We start from the raw sequence: 23315 nt of genomic DNA, 5'->3' as shown, positions 1-23315 counted from the left end.
GATGTCTGTGGCTCTGATTCGACTCCTAGCCTGGGAATCTCCATATGCCGTGGGTATGGCCCTAAAAAGACCAAAAAAAAAAAAAAAAAAAAAAAAGCTACATAAAATAATGGTGTATTTACCTGATGGCATCTTAGAGGCAACGAAATACGGTATTAAAGTAACAACAATCGACATAAATGGACTCTCATCAGTCAAGAGGCTGAAATTATCATTTTGCTTAGTTCCTATAATGCACAGAATTCAAGGTTGATTTGCAGAATTCTAATTTACTGGAATTTGAACATGAATAGAAAATCCTAAATGCATTGAACAGTTTTTAAATCAAGAAATGAATTACCAGAACCCTTTGTAGAGAAATTCTTTAGAATCTATTTTTACTGAATATAAAGCAGATTTTTTAAAGAGGACATATCTATCTTGCAACCTAGACAAAGAGAGGTGAATTTTTACAATATCAAGATGACTTCATAGCCAAGTCACTCCATTTAAGAGGATCCTAGGATTCCAGAGATAGAATTGTGAAAGATAATATGGTAATTTTATTTTGTGCAGAAATAAAAGCAATTAAAAAAAACATATTGTAAGTCATTTTATTCTTCTCTAGATCAAAAATCGACTACTCTTTATTTCCCATCTTCTTTGTTCCCCATGGAGATTTTTCACTTTTACAGACAGTACCTGTTATTTTAAGAGTCTTATTAACATTCACTATGTTCCCTTAGAGGTTGTTTTGTAAGTTGATCCAATTATCTAGCACGTGCCTAAATTAAAAGTTAGCAAGATGAAGACAAAACAACCAGTAAAATTTCACCCAAAATTAAACAGATTTCTGTTCATACATTCTCTTTTAACTCCTCTAACAACTCTGAATTTTAATTTTCATTTTTCAAATAAGAAAACTGAACTTTAACTTTTTTGGCCACACCCAATGGTACGTGGAAGCTCCTGGGCCAGGGATCAAACCTGCACCACAGTAGCAACCCAAGGAGCTACAGTGACAACACCAGATCCTTAGCCCACTGCACCACAAGAGAACTCCAAAAACTAAACTTTATAAACCTTATGATTTGATCAAAGTTACTTAAAAATGGGAAGCACTAAACAAATCCTAAACCTTTATGTTCATGCTTTATAAATTTATCAGAACTTAATGTGCTAGAGACAAAAGAGCTGAAAGGAACTGATTTGATACAAAAACATAAGGTATAGTCAAATCAAAATAGACATTTTCATTTCCTTCATAAAACTGTCAGCTGAGCTCCTTTTTCAGCAAGCATGAATCCTCATGGTCTCATACTCTCTCTGGGTCTCTATAAAATCTATAATTTGCGGGTAATATCTTTCCTAGGAAATCTCAGAGCTAAAGAGACCACTATAGATAGCAGAAGGAAAACATTTAATTTGGAAAACCCTGAAGACCTAAACCAAAGTAATCCATTAAAATAGTTTTTAAAAAATAAAATAATCTGAATTTCAAATAAATTTTAGCACAGAATCTAAAATTAATCTGTAATGTCAGAAGTAGGTTAATGGTAGCCTGCGGCCAGAGGTAAAAAAGATATTAACTGCAAAGAGGCACAAGGGAACTTTTGGAGTGATGAAAATATTCTATGTGATTGTGGTGGTGGTAACATGGATTTATATGCTTGTCAAAACTCAGGAATTGTACACTTCAATTTAGTTCATCACATGGTCAATTATACCGCAATACAATTGATTTAAAAAGGAACAGAAGACACAGAATCAAGGCTGGGCCCTTTAGAAGAGTTCCCCCCACAAGAACAATCTCTCGATTGTTCTTTCACATCTATTGGTCTTTGGAAAAGTACTTGATGAGCATATTTAAATCAGAAGAAATAAAGAATTTTTAATGCATAGAAGTTCATATAAAGAACCACAGAATGTTAAACAACTTCATTTTCAATCATAATTTATTAATAAGTATCAGAAACACAGTATGAGAAGGCCATGAAGTAGTGTCTTAACAATTTTACAGAGAGAAAATAAGTTCTGGGAAATGGACTGTAATCTTGAATATTCAGTTTTAATGCCCTAGTTACAAGATTATGCAATCTTCTAAAAGTACATTTGAAAAAAGAAAATTATCTTAAAAATTATTTAGGAGTTCCCGTCATAGCTCAGCAGCAACAAACCTGACTAGGATCCATGAGGATGCAGGTTCCATCCCTGGCCTCGCTCAGTGTGCTAAGTATCCAGTGTTGCCGTGAGCTGTGGTGTAGGTCACAGATATGGCTCGGATCTGGTGTTGCTATATGACTGTGGTGTAGGTTGGCAGCTACAGCTCTGATTAGATCCCTAGCCTGGGAACTTCCACATACCATGGGTGTGGCCCTAAAAAGCAAAAAAAAAAATAAATAAAAATAAAAATTATTTAAAGGTAAGATTGAATTTTAGGAGTCCAAGCAGACCTAAGCTATAGACTGATAGTTTACTACTTCAATTAACTAAATGTAGTGATCAATGTAGGTCTTTTACTTCCCACATATTTTGAACCTAGCAATACAGAGGCCATCAAAAAAAAAAAAAAAAAAAAAAAAAACAACTTCGTATTTGAACTTCAGAGACTGTGAAGAGCCTTGATTTTACCCTAAGTTAGTAATGCTAATTAATGGCTGAGACCGGGTTTAATCTGACATCCAAAAAAACCTAGTCTTGTTGTACTTTTCCTATTAAATATAAAAAATTTTGGAGTTCCCGTCGTGGGGCAGTGGTTAACGAATCCGACTAGGAACCATGAGGTTGCGGGTTCGGTCCCTGCCCTTGCTCAGTGGGTTAACGATCCGGCGTTGCCGTGAGCTGTGGTGTAGGTTGCAGACACGGCTTGGATCCCGCGTTGCTGTGGCTCTGGCGTAGGCCGGTGGCCACAGCTCCGATTCGACCCCTAGCCTGGGAACCTCCATATGCCGCGGGAGTGGCCCAAGAAATAGCAACAACAACAACAACAACAACAAAAAAGACAAAAAAAAAAAAAAAAGTATAAAAATTTTAGGAGCTCCTACTGTGCTGCAACAGGACTGATGGCATCTTAGGAGTGTTGGGATGCACTTTCAATGCCCAGCCTGGCACAGGGGTTAAAGGATCCAGGGTGGCTGCAGCTGTGGCTCAGATCTGATCCCTGGCCTGGGAGCTCCATATACCACAGGGAGGCCAAAAATGAACAAACAAAACAAAAAAAAATTTTAAGGGAAAAGAGAGAAAAGGTATTTTTAATTTCAAACCTCTCAGTTTTATTCCAATTGATATAAACTTCAAGAAAAGAAAAATAAGTCTACACTGTTTTATGCTAGAAAATTTTAGAGCTTCTGAAACTCAATGATGAGAAAAAAAAAAGACTACTTACGCTTGATAATGATATTTGCCTCTGATATCTGCAATACAAAGCCCTACAGAGTTATTAAAATTAATAATCTTTGAAACATAAGACACGTCCCAGGAAATATTAACTTTCCAGGAGGGTCTGGCATTAAGCAGAACAAAAGGCTTATAGTTTTCTCTCCCTTCTACTCTACCTTCTCCTATCAACTCTCATTTTTTATAGGACCTCTAATGAAACCATCTGCAGATTTTGCAACATTTTACAGACAAAACTGTTTTAATTAATACATTTCTAAAATATCAGATGGTCTAATTAACCATACTATGCTATATCAACAACAGATATTTTTACAGATTGATTTCATTTAGGCACAGCACAGTATTTTCATTAAGGCTTTTGTTCTCTGCCTAATATCTAATTGTTCTTAAAGGCAAAAATTATATCCATATAAGTCTCGTTACCCCATTCTACAATTTTGTGTTCATTAATGAATCTATACAGGGGCTACTAGTCAAATTATTTACAGTGAACTGGTGCTACAATAGAAATTCAGACCACCCAGATAAACCCATTCTCTTCATAAAGCCAAAGAGTAATATAAATCAACTTTGAACTTCATAGCAGTTACATTTCTTAGTTGCTCTGAGTAGACTGTGTCCCTCTTTTCAATTAGAAATACTAAAAAAATATAACCCCAAATCTATTTAGGAGTATTCAAACCATTTAAATTCAAATTATAATTATTTCCTACTTGCATACTCTTTCTCAAGAAAAGGTATAATTTACTCCTTAAATGTTTTATAGTTTAAGCAGTGTATCTAAGATCTCTTAGTCCAGCTATTGAAGAGAAAATATTTGGACACATGTGCTATATAGCAAGTTATTCTACCTTTCAGCTACCAGAGCAAGCATAGACTCATCTTTCAAAATAACTAGAATTCCTAGCTATATAATACATAAAACTACTGTACCACAAGGAAAAAAATACCATGTCTACATGTAAATTCCATTCTTGTTTTTTGTTTGTGTTTGTTTTTGCTTTTTAAGGCCACACCGACAGCATATGGAAGTTCCCAGGCTGGGGTCTAATGGGAGCTATAGCTGCCGGCCACAGCCACAGCCACAGCAACTAGGGATGCAAGCTGCATCTGCAACCTACATCACAGCTCTTGGCAACACTGGATCCCTGACCAACTGAGCGGGGCCAGGCATTGAACCCGCATCCTCATGGATACTAGTCGGATTCATTTCCAAGCACCCCAATGGGAACTCCATAAATTCCACTCTTTTGTTTATCTTGTTTACTTTTGCCTTTTAGGAGGCTTCCAGGCTAGGGGTCTAATCTGAGCAACAGCTGCCATCCTACATCACAGCCCCAGCAACTCGGGATCTGAGCCACATTTTCGACCTATATCATAGGTCACGGCAACACCAGATCTTTAACCCATTGAGCAAGGTCAAGGATTGAACCCGCACCCTCATGGATCCTAGTCAGGTTCGTTACCCACTAAGCCACGAAGGGAACTCCCAATTTATTTATTTATTTGTTTGTTTATTTATTTATGCTTTTTAGGGCCATACCCACAGCATATCAAAGTTTCCAGGCTAGGGGCTGAATCAGAGCTACACCTGCCGGCCCACGGCACAGCCACAGCAACTCAGGATCCAAGCCACGTCTGCAACATATACCACAGCTCACAACAATGCTAGATAGCTGACCCACTGAGCAAGGCCAGGGATCGAACCCACAGCCTCACGCATATTAGTCGGATTTGTTTCTGCTGTGCCACAACAGGAACTCTCTGTAAATTCCACTCTTAATTAGCAACCATCTCCTTGAATTTTTTTGATATCCTGGAGTTATTAACAAGTACCTTCTGTGACCACACTTACACTGTCAACTAAACTGAATGGACTACTTGGCAAGGCAGGAATGGGCTCAATAACCACAACATAACAAAGGAAGAGAAAGTAAACTGGAATGGACTTCTACAATACTCTGACTCATTAAATCATTTAGTGGACACGAAAGCTACAAGGCAGGGAAAGGCAAAATATGTGGCCAGTCAACATTACGTATACTTAGAATAGATGCCAAAGGGAAAAAGGATTGCTCTTAAGAACAGAAAAATCTAACAGTTCAGCCTCAAATGTTGGCTTACTTACTGATGGTAAATGGCCACTTTTAGAGAAGCAAATTAAGACTTTAGGTTAACTCTTCAAGGTTCTTCTTTCACTTTATGTGTAAGGTGCGGGGGAGTATTATTATTATTACCTTACATCTCTCAAGCCTTTCTTTCTGAATTCTTTTATCTTAGACAATATGATCCAGGCATCTAAGCCAAAAACTTAATCAACTGAATTATATCTAAAGATTACCTCAACAAAAGTTAACAGCCTTTTCACTGTCTTCACCTCCAGTCTTAGTCTCCCTCAAGACAGCTAAGAATGATCTATCAAAAGTGAAATCTGATCATGCTACCCCCAGTTTCAAATTCTTCTATGTCATGTCACTGTAAGGTAAACCTAAGCTCTGAAGCATACTATGCAAAGTCCTACCATAATCAAGCCTCTCCACCCATCGCTCCCTCTTCCCATTCCACCATTGGATTCTACACCTTGAATTTATTCCTTAAAAATAAATAAGCAAGCCACACTATTTCACATTCAATATATAGTATATTCACACAGCATCCCTTAATTCAAATGCTTTTCTCCCATTGGGACAGACCAAGCAGCCACCTCTCCACATGCCTCCTTCACTCAACCCAATTCAAGACTCAACTGATCTCCTCCTAGTTTTTCTGGACCCCTAATCTGGGTTAGGTGCCCAACTTTTATTCTTCCATAATCCTCGGTGTGACAGGAAAAACAATGCCGCTCCCCCCCCCCAAAATAGGGCCACACTTTAATCCTAAAAAATACATGAATATGTTACCTTACATGGCAAAACAGACCTTACTGATATGGCTAAGGACTTGAAAGATGAGGGTTTAAAATAATCATCCAGGATTATCCAGGTGGGCACAATCTAATTATATGCGTCCTTAAAATCAGAAAACCATTCCCAGCTGCAGAAACCCAAAGAGATGGCAGTGTGAAAAGAACTGGACCCCCACTGCTGCTGGCTTTGAAGATGGAAGGGATTATAAGCCAAGAAAAAGAGTGGCTTCTAGAAACTAGAAAAAGCAAGGAAATGAATGCTCCTTGTTAAGAGTCCAGAAAGGAACACAGCCCTACTGACACCCTGATTTTAGCGCAGTGAGATCCATGTCAGATTTCTGAGCTACAGAACTGCAAGCTAGTAAGTTTATGTTCTTTTAAGCCACTAAGTTTATGGTAATTTGTTACAAAAAATTAAGACATTTGGAGACTTTTTCTATTACTGTATCTGCTCAAGGGTGGGAACTCTATCTTACTTAAAATTATATTCCCATTATCTAGCACAGCTCCTGTCTACAGAGATGCTCAATAGTATTTTAGAACTGATACATGGTCATAATTTAATTCCAAAGACCCTTTTACTATAATTAAAACATTTTCTTCAATCCAGAATCTTAACTGGCAATATGAATTGCATTCATTCCTCATCCGTCATTCCAGGCAAAGAGATCTATTAATACTTGTTTACTTCCTCTGACTTGTCTCTTTTTATTAACAGGATAAGTACTCATTATGATGCAGTCTTCTCATGGAACTTGCATGTATGCAACTTTTTATCTGTGTTCTTGTGTCATATCAGATATATATACACACATATATAATATATATATATATACATATATAGTCATTAGGAACATATTATTAGTTCTATCAACCCCCAAATCCATCAGAACTATAGTTGACTCTTAGATGACATGGGTTTGAATTGCATTGGCCCACTTACACATGGATTTTTTTCCCAAGTAAATACTATAGTATTATACTACCTGTGGTTAACTTGAGTCCAAGGATGAAGAACCGCAGACGTGGAGGAACTGCCTGTGTGGAGGGTCAACTACAGGTTATACAGGGTGTTTGGACTGCATGAAGGAGGAACGCCCCTAACTTCAGCTTGTTCAAGGGTCAACTGTATTTTATTTATCCACAGTTTTTAATTTAGGTCTCCTGAGTATCTGACAAAATAAATTAGTACTGAAGTTCATCTCCTGAATCAAGGTTTTAGAAATATTCAGAAGGTACAAAATACCATTTTATAACCCTCTAAAATTGATGTTATTTTCCCCTCTTCAGAGGCATGGTCAATGCTATAGTTCATAATGATATCAGCTAACATTTTTGAGGCCATAATATGTGCCCATCTCCATGGTAATTGAGTGTTTCCTAAGCATTCTTAATCTTTACAAAGAACCTTTGAAGGTGATTCTGTTGCCTTCAATGCGGTAGGGGTGGGGAGCTCAGAGGGATTCAGTATCTTGCCCAAGATTAATTATATAGCTCAAAAGTAGTAGAGTTGGGAATTCAAATCCAAAGTCAGTTTAAGAGTAAAACATCTTAGATCAACACTTACACAGCCTATTCTACTAATCATATTCTACTAATCAAAAAGGGAATTTGGGAAAAGTCAACCTTCACACATTACATAGTTTTCAGTCTGACAGGTACCCATGAAGTTATGACAGTGGCTATTATAAAACACCAAAAAGTGGGAGTTCCTGTTGTGGCTCAGCAGAAATGAATTGGACTAGGAACCATGAGATTGCTGGTTCAATCCCTGGCCTCGCTCAGTGGGTTAAGGATCCGGCATTGCCATGAGCTGTGGTGTAGGTCGCAGATGCAGCTTGCATCTGGCGTTGCTGTGGCTGTGGCAAAGGCTGGCAGCTGTAGCTCTGATTAGACCCCTAGCCTGGGAACTTCCATATGCCACAGGTGTGGCCCTAAAAAGCAAAAAAATTAAATAAAATAAAATACCTAAAAATATCATCAACTCAAAATCAGAAAAGAAAACTTCATTTTCTTTGTACCTTAGAATCTGCTAGCTAAGATGAAGATAGGTCAGTTAACCACTTATCAGTCCGGTACATCTTTTTTTTTTAGGGCCGCACCTGTGGCATATAGGAAGTTCCCAGGCTAGAGGTCGTATCAGAGCTGCAGCTGCTAGCCTATGCCACAGCCACAGCAATGCTGGATCTGAGCTGTGTCTGCAACCTACACCCCAGCTCACAGCAATGCTGGAGCCTTAACCCACTGAATGGGGCCAGAGAATCCCCATGGATGCTAGTCGGGTTGGTTGCTGAGCCACAATGAGAACTCCATGCGTCTTTTTTTTTTTTTTTTTTTTAAATCAACTATTACTTCTGTTCTTCAGGAGAAGAAAAGTAGAGTCTAAATTTCTGACTCGTTTTGTGGTTTAAGATTGATTCCATATATGTAACTCATTTCATTCAACATTCTCTGGTGCTTCTCATTGTTAATGGTTAGCATTTACACAGGCTTAAAAATGGATCCTGCTGTGTAGCACTGGGAACTTTGTCTAGTCAATCATGATGGAACACGTAACGTGAGAAAAAAAGGAATGTATACATGTAGGTGTAACTGGGTCACCATGCTGTGCAGTAGAAAAAATACATATATAAAGATATTTTTTAAAAATGGACTGCAAAACATTAGTATTGATCTTCACTTCTCTAAATAGCTCTACACTTCACTAAGTCTCTGGTCTTTGCACTCTGCCTGGCATTCTACTGAGCTCAGGACAACCAGCAGAAACACAGAGGGAATTAGAGCATAATTTAAAAGCTTCATAGGGACTATGTTTGAATCTCATTCCTATCACTTACTAACTATATAACCTTGGGTAAGTCTTAGTTGCTTTATAAAATAAGGACAAAAATATCTACCACCCACAGCTCTTTTGAGGATTAAATTATAAAATACATTTTTTAAAATGCACCTAAAACAATGCCTGGTGCTAAGTAAATATTCACTAAATATTGTTTCTCTTAAGGTATGACTTTTAAGTATTAAAACCAGGTTTTTCAGGGAGCCAGTTCTTGAATCAAGATTTGAGAGTTTTGCAGGATTTAAAGATAAGTAGTGTCGAGGGTGTCTTGGGCTGCCACAGCAAAATACCACAGACTGGGTTGCTTAAATAAAAGCCTTGTATTTTTTCACAGTTCTGGAGGCTAGAAATCCCAGATGAAGGTCTGATGTTGGTTTCCGGTGGGAGCTTTCTCCGTCTACACAGCCATCTTTGTGCTAGGAGTTCTCATTTTTCTTTCACTTCTTATAAGGGCACCAGCCCTGCTGATCAGGACCCAACCCTTACGGCTTCATCTAATCTTTATCATCTCCCCACAGGCTCTGTCTCCAAATATAATCACGCTGGAAATTAGGGCTCCAACATATGAAATATGGGAGGACACAAGTATTCACTCCATAGTAAAGAAGACTGCTTTATTTTTGCACTGAGAGGTTCTTTTTTTTTTTGCTTGCTTTCTGTTTTTTTGGGGGTTGGGGGTGGGGTGTACCTGAGGCATATTAAGTTCCTGGGCTAGGGGTCGAATAGGAGCTACAGCTGCCAGCCTGTGCGACAGCCACAGCAACTCAGGATCCAAGCCACACCTGCAACCTACAACATAGCTCACAGCAACCCCGGGTCCTTAACCCAATGAGCAAGGCCAGGGATCAAATCTGCATCCTCATGGATACTAGTCAGATTCATTTCTGCTGAGCCACACTGGGAACACCTGTACCGAAGGTTTTCTTACTTTAAAACAAATTTTACAGACTGCATTCAAACCTCATACCAGTTTCTAAGATGGAGACTTGACGAACAGAACATCAGAAGGTTAAGGACCATAACTTTAATGATACAATTGAATAGAGGCAGAACTACAAATAGAATTTGAGTATTTTAACTTTGAAGGTTATCTCATTAAATAATATTGCATTTTTCAAATTGTCATTTCTAAATGTATTATCATTGTCTTCTCTCACATTACTTCTTAAATCTGCCTTAAAATTCCTTCAAAAGAAAATTTATATAAAATTAAAGAGAAGAAAGAGTTTTTAAAAATGACAAAAGTTCTCGAAGCCAAGGAAACAGATTAAACAGAGCCATGAAAACCAGAGTTTAATTAGTTTTGTTGTTTCTTCTTTCAAAGAAAGACAAGAAACTGGCACACTCAGCAAAATCATTGGCTTATTTCTTGACCAACACTCTTCAATGAGGCTAATCCACCCACAGGCAAGTTTGAGTTAGACAATTATTTCCAGAAGCTGAAAGTTGCCTATTCATGCTTGCAGAAAAGAGGACTATATTGCTTTAATAACTGTTTTTCACTTCCTCTGTGTGGCAGAGATTTTATACACCATCTCTGAGTACCAAATACTAGTATACAACTATACCTGTGAGCATAATATAGCATAAAAATTAACTTCAAAGAACAATGTCATGAGGTAGGGGGGACAGAATTCTTTACGGAAAGACACTGGCTTATATTTGGTAGGTATTACTTCTCAGACCACTTTAGCTAAGTGTTAAGTTCTTTTTTCTCTTTTTAGAAATTAAAGAAATGTAAAACTAGGTGATGTTTTTCCAATTTTTATGGCTTTTTAAAAATACTTTTACCCTTTAGCATTGACGTGTAGGCTGGCACCTCCTAGAAAAAGTGAGAAGCTTCCTATTCAAAAACAGCAGTTTTTACGGGGCTTTCTGTGCATTTTGGGGGAAGGGAAGGGACAAAGAGTTGAATCACACTGTGCTTGTCTTTATCTAACCAAATTAATAATTTTTTCCTGAAATAATGTTTGTACTCTGTGCAATAACATTGTACCTCCCTGTGTTTCTTCACCAGGAAGGTGTGGTAGTGATGATAGTGATTTCCTGTTGCTAATCTCTAGCTTATTTCTTTTTTTTTTTTTGTCTTTTTGTTATTTCTTTGGGCTGCTCCCGCGGCATATGGAGGTTCCCAGGCTAGAGGTCAAATCGGAGCTGTAGCCACCGGCCTACGCCAGAGCCACAGCAACGCAGGATCCAAGCCGTGTCTGCAACCTACACCACAGCTCATGGCAACGCCGGATCGTTAACCCACTGAGCAAGGGCAGGGACCGAACCCGCAACCTCATGGTTCCTAGTCGGATTCGTTAACCACTGCGCCACGACGGGAACTCCTCTAGCTTATTTCACCATCTCTTATTTGGTTCTCAGCTCCTTCATTATCTGTGTTATATTTTTCCTACATAAACACCTGAAATAGTTTCTATTTTCCTAGTGAGATTTTGACTGATAAAACCACTTACTGGCAATCTTTATCATTTATTGCTTTGTGAAATGTTAATTAGCTTTTTCATACGTTCTGTACTTTAATACGACTCCTAAGATTTAAGAAAAATCTTAAGCTTGAATTCATGAATTCTGATACCAAAACTCTTATCAAAACTTCTCAGGGCACATGATGAAATAAGGACAGAGAGTGGAGAGGGAAGAAAAAGCAAATAAGGAAAGTCAGTGAACAAAATGGATGACAAAAGCTACTCAGGTAATATGCTGGGTGTGCCAAAGTCAAGTCAACCAGGGAGTCTCCGAGTGAGCCATCCTCTGAATACAGCAAAAGTACTATTAAAAACAGGTCAGTAAGAATACTGACAATGAATACAGCAAGCAATGATAATGCTATTATAACCTCTAAGAACCTCCACTGAATTACAAGATTTCTTTAGAGGCTCCCCAAACTGGCTAATGATCCAAGAGAAAATTTTTACATGAGTAACTGTTAGTGGTGGTAACCTAGAGCAATCTAATAAAAATGGATTTCTTAAATGGTAACAATACAAAACAGAGATTGCTATTACAACACAGTACGAGCATTATTATTTCAGAAAAAAAAATGAATGGAGGATACTATATGACTGTGCAAACCTCTTTTAGGAATAGGTTTCAATTGGGCTAGTATCCCTAAAGCAAGAACTTTGAGGCAATCTTTGAAAATTTTTGTATGGCAGGAAGAAGTCCCAAGAGACCTTATTTATTTAAGATTTTTGTTTTTTCTGTTATAGTTGATTTACAATGTTCTGTCAATTTCTACTGTACAGCAGTGACCTATACATATATATACACACACACACACATATATTTACACACACTGTTTTTCTCACATTTTCCTCCATCATGTTCCATCACAAGTGATTACATATAGTTCCCTGTGCTATACAGCAGGATCTCATTGTTTATCCACTCCAAATACAATAGTTTGCACCTACTAACCCCAAATTCGCAGTCCCTCCCACTCCCTCACCATCTCCCTTGGCAACCACAAGTCTGTTCTCCAAGTACATGAGTTTCTTTTCTGTAGATAGGTTCATTTGTGCTATATATTAGATTTCAGATATGTGATATCATATGGTATTTGTCTTTTTCTGACTTACTTCACTCAGGATGAGAGTCTCTAGTTCCATCCACATTGCTACAAATGGCATTATTTTGTTCTTTTTATGACTGAGTAGTATTCCATTGTGTATATATACCACATCTTAATCCATTCATCTGTCAATGGACATTTAGGTTGTTTCCATGTCCTGGGTATTGTGAATAGAGCTGCAATGAACATACGGGTACATGTGTCTTTTTCAAGGAAAGTTTTGTCCAGATATATGCCCAGGAGTAGGATTTCTGGCTCATATGGTAGCTCTATATTTAGTAGAGGTACCTCCACACTGTTTTCCATAGTGGTAGTACCAACTGACATTCCCACCAACAGTGAAGTAGGGTACCCTTTTCTCCATACACTCTCCAGCATTTGTTATTTGTTGACTTGTTAATGATGGCCTTACTGACTAGTGTGAGGTGGCACCTCACTGTAGTTTTGATAGGTATTTCTCTAATAATTAGTGATGTTGAGCATTTTTTCATGTGCCTGTTGGCCATCTGCACTCTTTGGAAAAATTTCTATTCAGGTCTTTTGCCCATTTTTCAATTGAGTTGTAGGTTTTTTTGCTGTTGAGTTGGATAAGTTGTTTGTGTACTGTAGAGATTAAGCCTTGTCAGTTCTATCATTTGCAACTATTTTCTCCCATTCTGTAGGTTGTCTTTGGGGGTTTTGTTTTGTTTTTTTATGGTTTTCTTTGCTGTGAAAAGCTTGTACATTTGATTAGGTCCCACTGGTTTGTTTTTATTTCTACTGTTTTGGGAAGGTGCCTAAGGAAACATTTGTATGACTGATGTCAGAAAATGTTTTGCCTAGGTTCTCTCTCCTCTAAGAGTTTTATGGTGTCTTGTCTTACACTTAAATCTCTAAGCCATTTGGAGTTTATTTTTGTGCATGGTGTGAGGGTGTGTTCCAGTTTCATTGATTTACATGCAGCTGTCCAGTTTTCCCAGCACCACTTATTGAAAAGACTCTTTTTCCCATTTTATGTTCTTGCCTCCTTTGTCAGAAAGTAATTGACAATAGGTGTCTGGGTTTATTTCTGGGATCTCTATTCTATTCCATTGGTCTGTATGTCTGTTTTGATGCCAGTACCACACTGTCTTGATTACTGTAGCTTTGTAATATTGTCTGAAGTCTGAGAGGGTTCTGTCTCCTGCTTGGTTTTTGTTCCTCACGATTGCTTTGGCAATTCTGGGTCTTTTGTGGCTCCATATAAATTTTTGGATTGTTTGTTCTAGTTCTGTGAAAGATGTCATGGGTAATTGGATAGGGATTGCATTGAATATGTAGATTGTTTTGAGTAGTATGGCCATTTAAACGATATTAATTCTTCCAATCCAGGAGCATGGACTATCTTTCCGTTTCTTTGAATCCTCTGAGAGACCATATTTAGATGATCACTTATATTTCAGCAAATCAAACTGCTTGGACTTACAGGCACAAATTCATAATGATGTAATATTAATAATAACAACAAAAATATCAGCTAATATTTGGGGTGGGGGCGGGGTGCTACATCCAGCACATATAGACGTTCCCAGGCCAGAGATCAAATCCAAGACTCAGCTGTAGCAAATGACAGATTCTTAACACACTGCACCTCAGCAGGAACTCCTTAGCTAGCATTTAGATACTTACTATATTTACATACCAAGCAATGTTCTAAGTACTTAATATATTTAACTCATATAGTCAAATATATTCTCATAACTCTTTAGGATAGGAATTAATGTTTCCCATTCCACCTCTAATATTACAAACAAGATTTAAGGACATAAAGTAAGTTTCTCAAGTTCACAGAGTTAGTAATAGCTAGAATCTGACCCCAGGTAATCAGAGTCCAAAGTCCATGCTCTTAACCATTATACTATTTTCTTTCCCTAACATGGTCAAGGTCACAGAGCTAACTAGGTGGTGAACTCAGGAATTCAAGAATAAGTCTTGAGCTACAGTTAACCAAAAAAATAGTTATGAGATGTGGGTTATCACTCTTTAGCTCTTCCTGCTAAACCCTCAGAAGTCTTTACCAACAAATGATGCCTGTGGAACTGAGCAATGGACACAGCATCGTATGGGAACTCCTGTGTTACCAGTAAGTCAACCAACCTGCATGGTATACAACAGAAAGAGTAAAGTGTTTATGGTCAGAAAAATTGGATTGAAGGTAACTTCGCGATTAACTGGCAGTATGCTAATAAATAAACCACAGGCTCTGGAGTCAGACAGACGTGGCTGAAATCTTAGCTTTGAGACCACTATGCATGGTGATGAAGTTAAAGCACAAAACAAAGGCACCTGGTCAAGAAAGTGAAGGGGGATGAAAGTGTGCCCACATTCAGCTCATTAAGCCCTCCACCCTGGAACAGGGGCTGCATTTTTTGGAAGAAGCGGCACCTAACCCAGTCCCAAAGCTACTGACTAAAATGGTATGGCAGTCCTGAAGAAGTTTCAGTTATTTAATTGGTTCATGATAGGGGGTACTTTTTTCTACTTGAAACAAAACTGTCTCACAAGCTAGTGGTAACCGCCTCCTCCAGTACTTACTACTGGTTATGTAATCTTGGGCAAGTTACTTAACCACTCTAAACCTGAGTTTCCCTATGTGGAAAAAGTGTTTGAAAACAGTGTTTGCCTCACAGTGCAGTTTTTTGGTTTTCTGTTTGTTTTTGGTTTTTTCGTCTTTTAGTGTTGCACCCCCAGCAAATGGAAGTTCCAGGCTAGGGGTCGAATCACAGCTAATAGCCACAGCAACACCAGAACCAACTAGTGTCTGCGACCTACACTGCAGCTCACGGCAACACCTGATCCTTTAAACCACTGAAGCCAGGGACTGGACCCACATCCTCATAGATACCAGTCAGGTTCATTACTGCTGAGCCATAATGGGAACTCAAGTTTTGAGGATTACATAAAAATGACGAGAGGCACTGAAAAAATGCTCAATAAACTGTAACCAATAAAGTATAGCAACCATGTACATGTGCCTCTCTGAGCCTCAGATTCCTCATCTTTTCAAATGAATACCATCTACTTCATAAGATATTTCTATGAATGTTGAATTATGACAATAAGGCATTTTATAAACTATTTCATGTTTATATTTTTATATAAAGATTAGCAAATAGAAAAAGTTCTTGGTACCTAGGACTTAGTAAATGGATGATGAATGTTAAAGGGTGTCACTGCTGTTAGTACTGATAATTTATTTAACATTTTTACACCACACATTCATGTTTTGGATATTACTTATTTTAGGGAGGACAATCATACTCATGGATCGTTTTAAATTCTGAGAGGAAAATTAGAGAGCTCTGTAAACAATACAAATTTAAGAGAAGACTAAATGGTATCCAGTCAAAATCAAAAGAAAGCAACCCCCCCCAAATAAAACACCCAACAATCTATCAGGTTTGAGCTCACTTTAAAAAAAAAAAAAAGAAAAAGAAAAATCACTTCAGAGAACACTAAACCTTGCTTAAGATTAGAGCCTTTCATAGGAAAGACTGAGTTTTATATCCATGTGACACACATAAATCACCAGATTTACACATAGTGACATAGCTGCAGTTTCTCTGAACTTGGAAAAGAATGCTCCTCAGAAACCTCCTGTTGATTCATTTCACCTCAAAGCAGACATTTGATCCTGCTCCCTTAAGAAAAGAGCTTCTTCCAGCCATAATGCAATGTTTGGAATATTTAAAACTTCTATTACCATAAATTCCAAGCTTATAGTCTCACTGCAGCGTAATTCAGCTACAAGGAATATATACCACAGGCCTGTAAACTAGAGGATTTAACAGGCCTCCAATTCTGCAACTGAATGATGCTTACTGTGACCCACACAGCAGGCAAAACCCGAAATAAAATGAAGACCTAAGATCTTATGCTTCCTTCATGTCTCTCTATCTTCCAAATGAGCAAGTTTTGTTGTCACTCTGTTCCTATTCAAAGTTATTACCACAACCGGAATGCTAGCTACACATTTACTACACATTTACAGTAGTAGATACCACTACTAAGGGAAGCACAGATACAGTACTAAAGGAAGAAAGGAATGTTTTTCCAACTCTATGCCTGTATCTTCTTGGCACCTGGATATAAAGCACATTCTATAATTGCTACAGATTATTCTCTTCATCAAGACATATTTTCACGGGAGGGATGGACACCAAGAAGCTCTGTATTCAAATCTGAATCTGTCACAAAATAGTGTTATGTCCTCGGTAAATCAATTCACCTCTGTGGGTCTCCTCTGAGATAATGTATGAAAAAGATTTTTTACCGCAAAGTGATAATCACATGGAAATATTTTTTCTGCCAACACAATGTCATAAAAATAGATATAAAAATCCCTGCTTTAGTTATTTCAATGCATGATAAAGGAAACGTTGTGAAAGTGCTTTTCAAGAATAGAAACATTCTACAAATGCAAGCCTTATGACATGTCACCTTTTAATTCTTTGGAATCTTAGTATAGCACTTGCTAGAGGTACTACACACAAATGGCTCAATCAAAAGGTAATCATAATTTGGAAACTTGAGGAAGTATAAGAATTGATAGCTGGGATAATCAGTATCATCAGCAATATCATCTGGCAATACTTGCTGCATTCTTTTGGCTTGTTTAGTAGCATTTTATGCAGCACATGCTAGAGCCTCAAGCCTGCCTCACCTCACATCTCTCAGGGTTACTCAGAGCAAGTGATATTACCTCCATTTAACAAATGAGGGAGTTCCTGTCGTGCATGGCAAAGCAGAAACAAATCTGACTAGGAACCATGAGGTTGCAGGTTCGATCCCTGCTCTCGCTCAGGGGGTTAAAGATCCAGTGTTGCTGTGAGCTGTGGTGTAAGTCATAGACATGGCTCGGATCTGATATTGCTGTGGCTTTGGTGTAGGCCGGCAGCTGTAGCTCCGACTGGACCCCTAACCTGGGAGCCTCCACATGCCGCAGGTGGAGCCCTAAAAAAAAATAATAAAAAGCAACAAATGAGGAAAGTCTGGGCAATCACCTAAACTGAGGAAATAAAAAAATAATGCCAGAAGTGGGCAATAAATAGGCTAAATTCACTGTTATTTTTCCTAGAATGCACTGCCTTTCTTGGGGCAGAACAAACCTCCAAGCTGAAGACAGCAACAAAAAAAACCTCCCTTTTCCTTCTCCAAGGCTTCTTGACTACCTGTCTGAGAAACGTGCACAACAGAGCACAAGAAGCAAAAAAAGTTTGTCCCCTAAGGCATCTCAAGGGATTAACTTCATGAAATCTTTGGTTTCTACTGGGCAGTTCTACAAACTATATATAAACCAACCTCCATTAAGATCAAGGCCAAATTCATGTGACTCCGTCTGCTCCATTTGGGAAGAAAACACTGAACATCTGGCAGAATAATCTGTCAAAGGACAAGTCTCCCTGTATCATGGACAGGCAGACGCACATGGCTGCCACATTCAAATATAATATTGAATTATCACTAATGTGCCCTCACAACATTAGAGAGGAATTTTTTTTTTTTCCTTTTAAGGGCCACATATAGAAGTTCCCAGGCTAGGGGTCAAACTGGAGCTGCAGCTGACAGCCTACCCCACAGCCACAGCAACACCAGATCCAAGCTGTATCTGCAATCCATGCCACAGCCTGGGGCAACACTGGATCATTAATCCACTGAATGAGGCCAGGAATCGAACCTGCAACCTCATAGATACTAGCCAGGTTCTTTTTTTTTTTTTTGGCTTTTTGGCTTTTTGCTATTTCTTTGGGCCGCTCCCGCGGCATATGGAGGTTCCCCGGCTAGAGGTCTAATCAGAACTGTAGCTGCCAGCCTACGCCAGAGCCACAGCAACGCTGGATCTGAGCTGCGTCTGCAACCTACACCACAGCTCACGGCAACACCGGATCCTTAACCCACTGAGCAAGGGCAGGGACCGAACCCGCAACCTCATGGTTCCTAGTCGGATTCGTTAACCTCTGCGCCACGACGGGAACTCCCTAGCCAGGTTCTTAACCTACTGAGCCACAAAGGGAACTCCCTATTTCCTTTATTTAATGTGTGTTACTAGAGCATAACATCTCTAATCTCATAAATAAAACATGCCACTAAGAAATAACACAGCCACCTAAAAGTGGCATTGAAGGATGACTAGGATAAAGTCAGAAACACAAGAGTAGTTCAAAATTTTTATTTCCAAAGTTAAACACTTGTGCACTATGTAATGAACAAGTATGTGTTGTCAATGGTCCGATATTTTGCTAACAATGAATGGCAACATTGAGATGATATACCACAAGTTTAAAATTCTGCTCATCTAGATATGAGGCCTTCAGAGGAAGTAAATGCTGATTTGGTTTTAAAACACTAAATGTTTCAGCTGCTGAAATGCATGACCAATTTGAATTTATCAAAGAACATATTCAGTCCATAAAATACAACGAAACAGTATGCAAATTGTCAGAAGGCAGAAAGTAAACAATGATTTTTTTCTTAAACTAGATAGGTGTTTAAATTTGAGACAGAGGTTTCTGACACAAAGATTGTTAAAGACATGTATCTGATAGAAGATCTGTGTTCCAGTGGCCATAATTTATATGAAATGTATTTAAAAGTTAAAGTCAATTTTAATTTTTTTTTTTTTTTTTTTTTTTGTCTTTTGTCTTTTTTGTTGTTGTTGTTGTTGCTATCTCTTGGGCCGCTTCCGCGGCATATGGAGGTTCCCAGGCTAGGGGTCGAATCGGAGCTGTAGCTGCCAGCCTACGCCAGAGCCACAGCAACGCGGGATCCGAGCCACGTCTGCAACCTACACCACAGCTCACGGCAACGCCGGATCGTTAACCCACTGAGCAAGGGCAGGGACCGAACCCGCAACCTCATGGTTCCTAGTCAGATTCGTTAACCACTGCGCCACGACGGGAACTCCCAATTTTAATTTTTTAATCTCTTCGAGGTATGATCTATTCGCTTTAATTTTTCTCTTTCATGAAAACTATGTTTGGGCTTCTGAGAAGCTGGCTGGCTGACTCTGATGGTTCACAGATGATCACTGCTCCAAATCTCATCTGGGTTGGTTCTCCTGTACCGTTTTCCCTTTCCTGACATATAACTATTTTGGGTTCCTGGACTCAATTCCAACATATGTGCATGAAAGGTTTACCTACACCACCAACAAGCAATTCTTGAACACCAGCAGGGTGTCCGAAAATTCAACTTAATTATGACACTATCTACCTGGAGAGAGCATCAGAAACTAGAAACAGTCAAACTGAAGAGATATAGAGCAAGGATGTGGGAAGGAGTGCCTCTCCAGGAAGACCCATTTTCCCCATATCTCCACAGGTTCACCAACCCAGAAGTTCTAAGCAATGATTTCTGAAGCAGAAGATCTAAAAATAGACAAACTACTCATTTGGACTACTGATTTCATATCAGAGGCCATTAAAAGGGGTTTTTCTGAGGTAATGACATTTAAAACGATGTAATTACATAGAACACATTTAAATTGATCCTAAGAGCTGATTTTAAGTAGAAAATGGATTAAAGGTATAAATGGAAGACTCACAGGAGAAACATGAATAGCTATGAAATATTTTTAAAGCACTCAACCTCACTCATAATCAGGAAAATGATTTAAAATACTCTAAGAGTGCATCTCATATCCATCATTTGGGGGAAAAAAAAACTAAAAGCCTGACGACAACAAGCGGTATTGAAAGGATATGGAACGATGTGAACTCCTGTACACTACTGGTGAAAAAGTAAATTGGTATGACCACTTTGGGCAGCACGTATAAAGAAAAAGATGTAAACCTTATATCCTAGCAAGCCTACTGGTAGGCAAACCACAGAGAAAGTCTGGCACATGGACCCAAAGAGACTTCATATGATGAATTATATGGCCATTCTATCCTTAATCTATTTCCCCTTTTGGGGACCTAACTCAAAATCCCTACCCAATACCAAGACATAGAAAGTAGTCCTACAAACAGCCCTTGTAAAAGGTTTAAGGAAGGGAAAAAAAGAAGAAGGGCAAGAATAATGAATTTAATTAATGTGTTACACTTATTTATTTTGTCAATTATAGCTAATAAAATTCTCTTCTTCAGATTCTATAACCGCATATTTTATTAAATAATCTGAAATGCTAGTTACGCCATATCCCTAGGATTAATAGCTTAGGAGAAACTCTAGTTTCATGTTGAAGAAAAACAAATCACCCAATTAAAATTTCTACTCATGTCTCCATTTTCATTTTACACCTATTTAACAGCAAAGAGGCCAGTGCTTTTTTTTAATTTTGAAATACACATTTTTATATTAGTTTCAAGTGTACAACATAGTAATTTGCTATTTTTATAGATTATACTCCAAAGGTATTATAAAATATTGACTATATTTCCTATTCTGTACATTACATACCTGTAACATTTATTTTATATCTAATAGTTTGTACCTCTTATTCCCCTTCACCTGTTTTATCCCTCTTTCCTCTGGTAACTCGTAGCTAGTTCTCTGTATCTATGAGTCTGTTTTTGTTTTGTGTGTTCATTTTTGTTAATTTTTAGATACTACATATAAGTGAAAACATACAGTAATTATCTTTCTCTGTCTGACTTATTTTTCTAAGCATAATATCCTCCAGGTGCATCCATGTTGTTCCAAATGGAGAGATTTCACTCTTTTTTATGGTTCAAATCACACCCTCTTTATCCAAGACCAGTGCTTTTTATTCCAATTTAGGATGCTATCTGCCAAATTCTAAGGAAGCTAAATGACTCTAATATGCTCTATCTCCCGATGGAAAGTTTATCTATTTCTTGGATGTGATACCATTATTAAAGAAAGGATATGGAGTTCCCGTTGTGGCGCAGTGGTTAACGAATCCGACTAGGAACCATGAGGTTGCGGGTTCGATCCCTGCCCTATGCTCAGTGGGTTAACGATCCGGCGTTGCCGTGAGCTGTGGTGTAGGTTGCAGACGCGGCTCGGATCCCGCGTTGCTGTGGCTCTGGCGTAGGCCGGTGGCTATGGCTCTGATTCAACCCCTAGCCTGGGAACCTCCATATGCCGCGGAAGTGGCCCAAGAAATAGCAACAACAAAAAAGACAAAAAAAATAAATAAATAAAAAATTAAAAAATAAAAAAAATAAAAAAAAAAAAAAGAAAGGATAGGTTTTAAATTACAATACCTTCTTGAGATTGTAACAAGCACGGACCAGGATATATTTCTTTCACAGTCTATTAAAACAACAAACTTGCTTCCTCAGGGAATCAGCTACCTAGACTCCTTATTTATCCTTCTTGTCATCCAACTTTGGACAGGTCACCGGGTAGGAAAAAGTTAATACTTGTTAACATTCCTTGGTAACATATCTGATGAGATAAAGAGAGAGAATAAAATGACAGACCTACACTGTGCTATGACAGCCCCCAGTCATATGCTAATTGAGATGTGTGCTAAGATTCTTGAGGACTTAGTACTCCCCCAAAAGTAAAATAACTCATTCATAGTTTTTTTCACCTGTCTTTTCTTTACCTTTTTATGTGGCTACAGAAAAGTTTTTGTTGTTGTTGTTTTTAGCTCATGCCTTTGACACACATAAGTTCCAGGGCCAGAGATCGAACCCACGCTACTGCAGTGACCCAAGCCACAGCAGTGACAACACTGGATCTTTAACCCACTGAGCCACCAGGGAACTCCTAAAAAGTTTTAAATTACATATGTAGCTGCACTATATTTTGACTGAACAGTCCTATAATGTTCTATGTTTTGATGTGTTTCCATAGTAATTTTCCTAACAACAATAGAAGGCCTAACACTCTGCTCGTTATAAAGTCTTTGCAGTTGCATCAAAAGTACCAAAGCAACAAAATTATCTGTAACAAGAACAGTCCTTATTACTCCATAGTAACAAGCACTATACTCTAAAAGAGTTTAAAAAGAAGAAAATGAAAACCAAACTAAAACTTGGACTATTTTTAAATATAATGCTCCTAACTTTTTTGGCTCAAGCCTTGTCTTTTTCCCCATTTTTTTAAAACTGCTGGTTCGAGGAGTATTCTTTACTATTTACTGAGGCACTGTGCAGTCTCCCAAATATCTCAAAGCAACCAACTATAGATTTAAGACCACAGGGGCAGTTTGGGAAACTCATGTCCACAAAGGAGTGCACAAAATGAGGAAATAAAACCTGGGCCTTGTACATAGACTAAATGCAGCAAATAGGCAATCTAAGTCAAACAAAAATAAGCTCAAACTATTCCTCTATAACACTTTGTCCTGGGAGTTCCCATCGTGGCTCAAGGGTAATGTACCTGACTAGTATCCATGAGGATGCAGGTTCAATCCCTCAGTGCGGTTAAGGATCTGGCATTGCCACGTGGGTCACAGATGAGGCTCAGATGCCACGTTGCTGTGGCTGTGGCGTCGGCGGGCAGCTGCAACTCCAGTTCAACCCCTTGCCTGGGAACTTCCATATGCTATGGGTGTGCCTTAACACACACACACACACACACACACACACACACACACACACACACAGGCTATGTAATAAGATTTTACATGCAGGACAAATCCTGCATCCACTTCTAAACTTTTATATTTTTAGCTTCTT

The 23315-nt window shown here is 38.4% G+C and overlaps 1 protein-coding gene and 1 long non-coding RNA gene across 3 annotated transcripts in view; both read right to left on the bottom strand.

The window, feature by feature from the left end:
• The window catches only part of MCU (mitochondrial calcium uniporter), a 202937-nt gene that overhangs the window by 125646 nt on the left and 53976 nt on the right, over window positions 1–23315 (bottom strand). The gene's annotated exons all lie outside the window — the stretch shown is intronic.
• On the bottom strand, window positions 13379–20656 carry LOC146396881 (uncharacterized). The gene is made up of 2 exons (XR_014828133.1): window positions 19605–20656; window positions 13379–17480 (listed from the first exon to the last, which is right to left on the bottom strand). It is a non-coding gene; the product is annotated as an uncharacterized LOC146396881 (long non-coding RNA).

Source organism: Sus scrofa, chromosome 14 (genome assembly GCF_054392235.1).
Source record: "Sus scrofa isolate SSC_HxYL_T2T_F1_AM1 chromosome 14, Sscrofa_HxYL_maternal_Yorkshire_Landrace_v2.0, whole genome shotgun sequence".
NCBI lineage: Eukaryota > Metazoa > Chordata > Mammalia > Artiodactyla > Suidae > Sus > Sus scrofa.
This window is presented reverse-complemented; position numbering and strand designations above follow the sequence as displayed.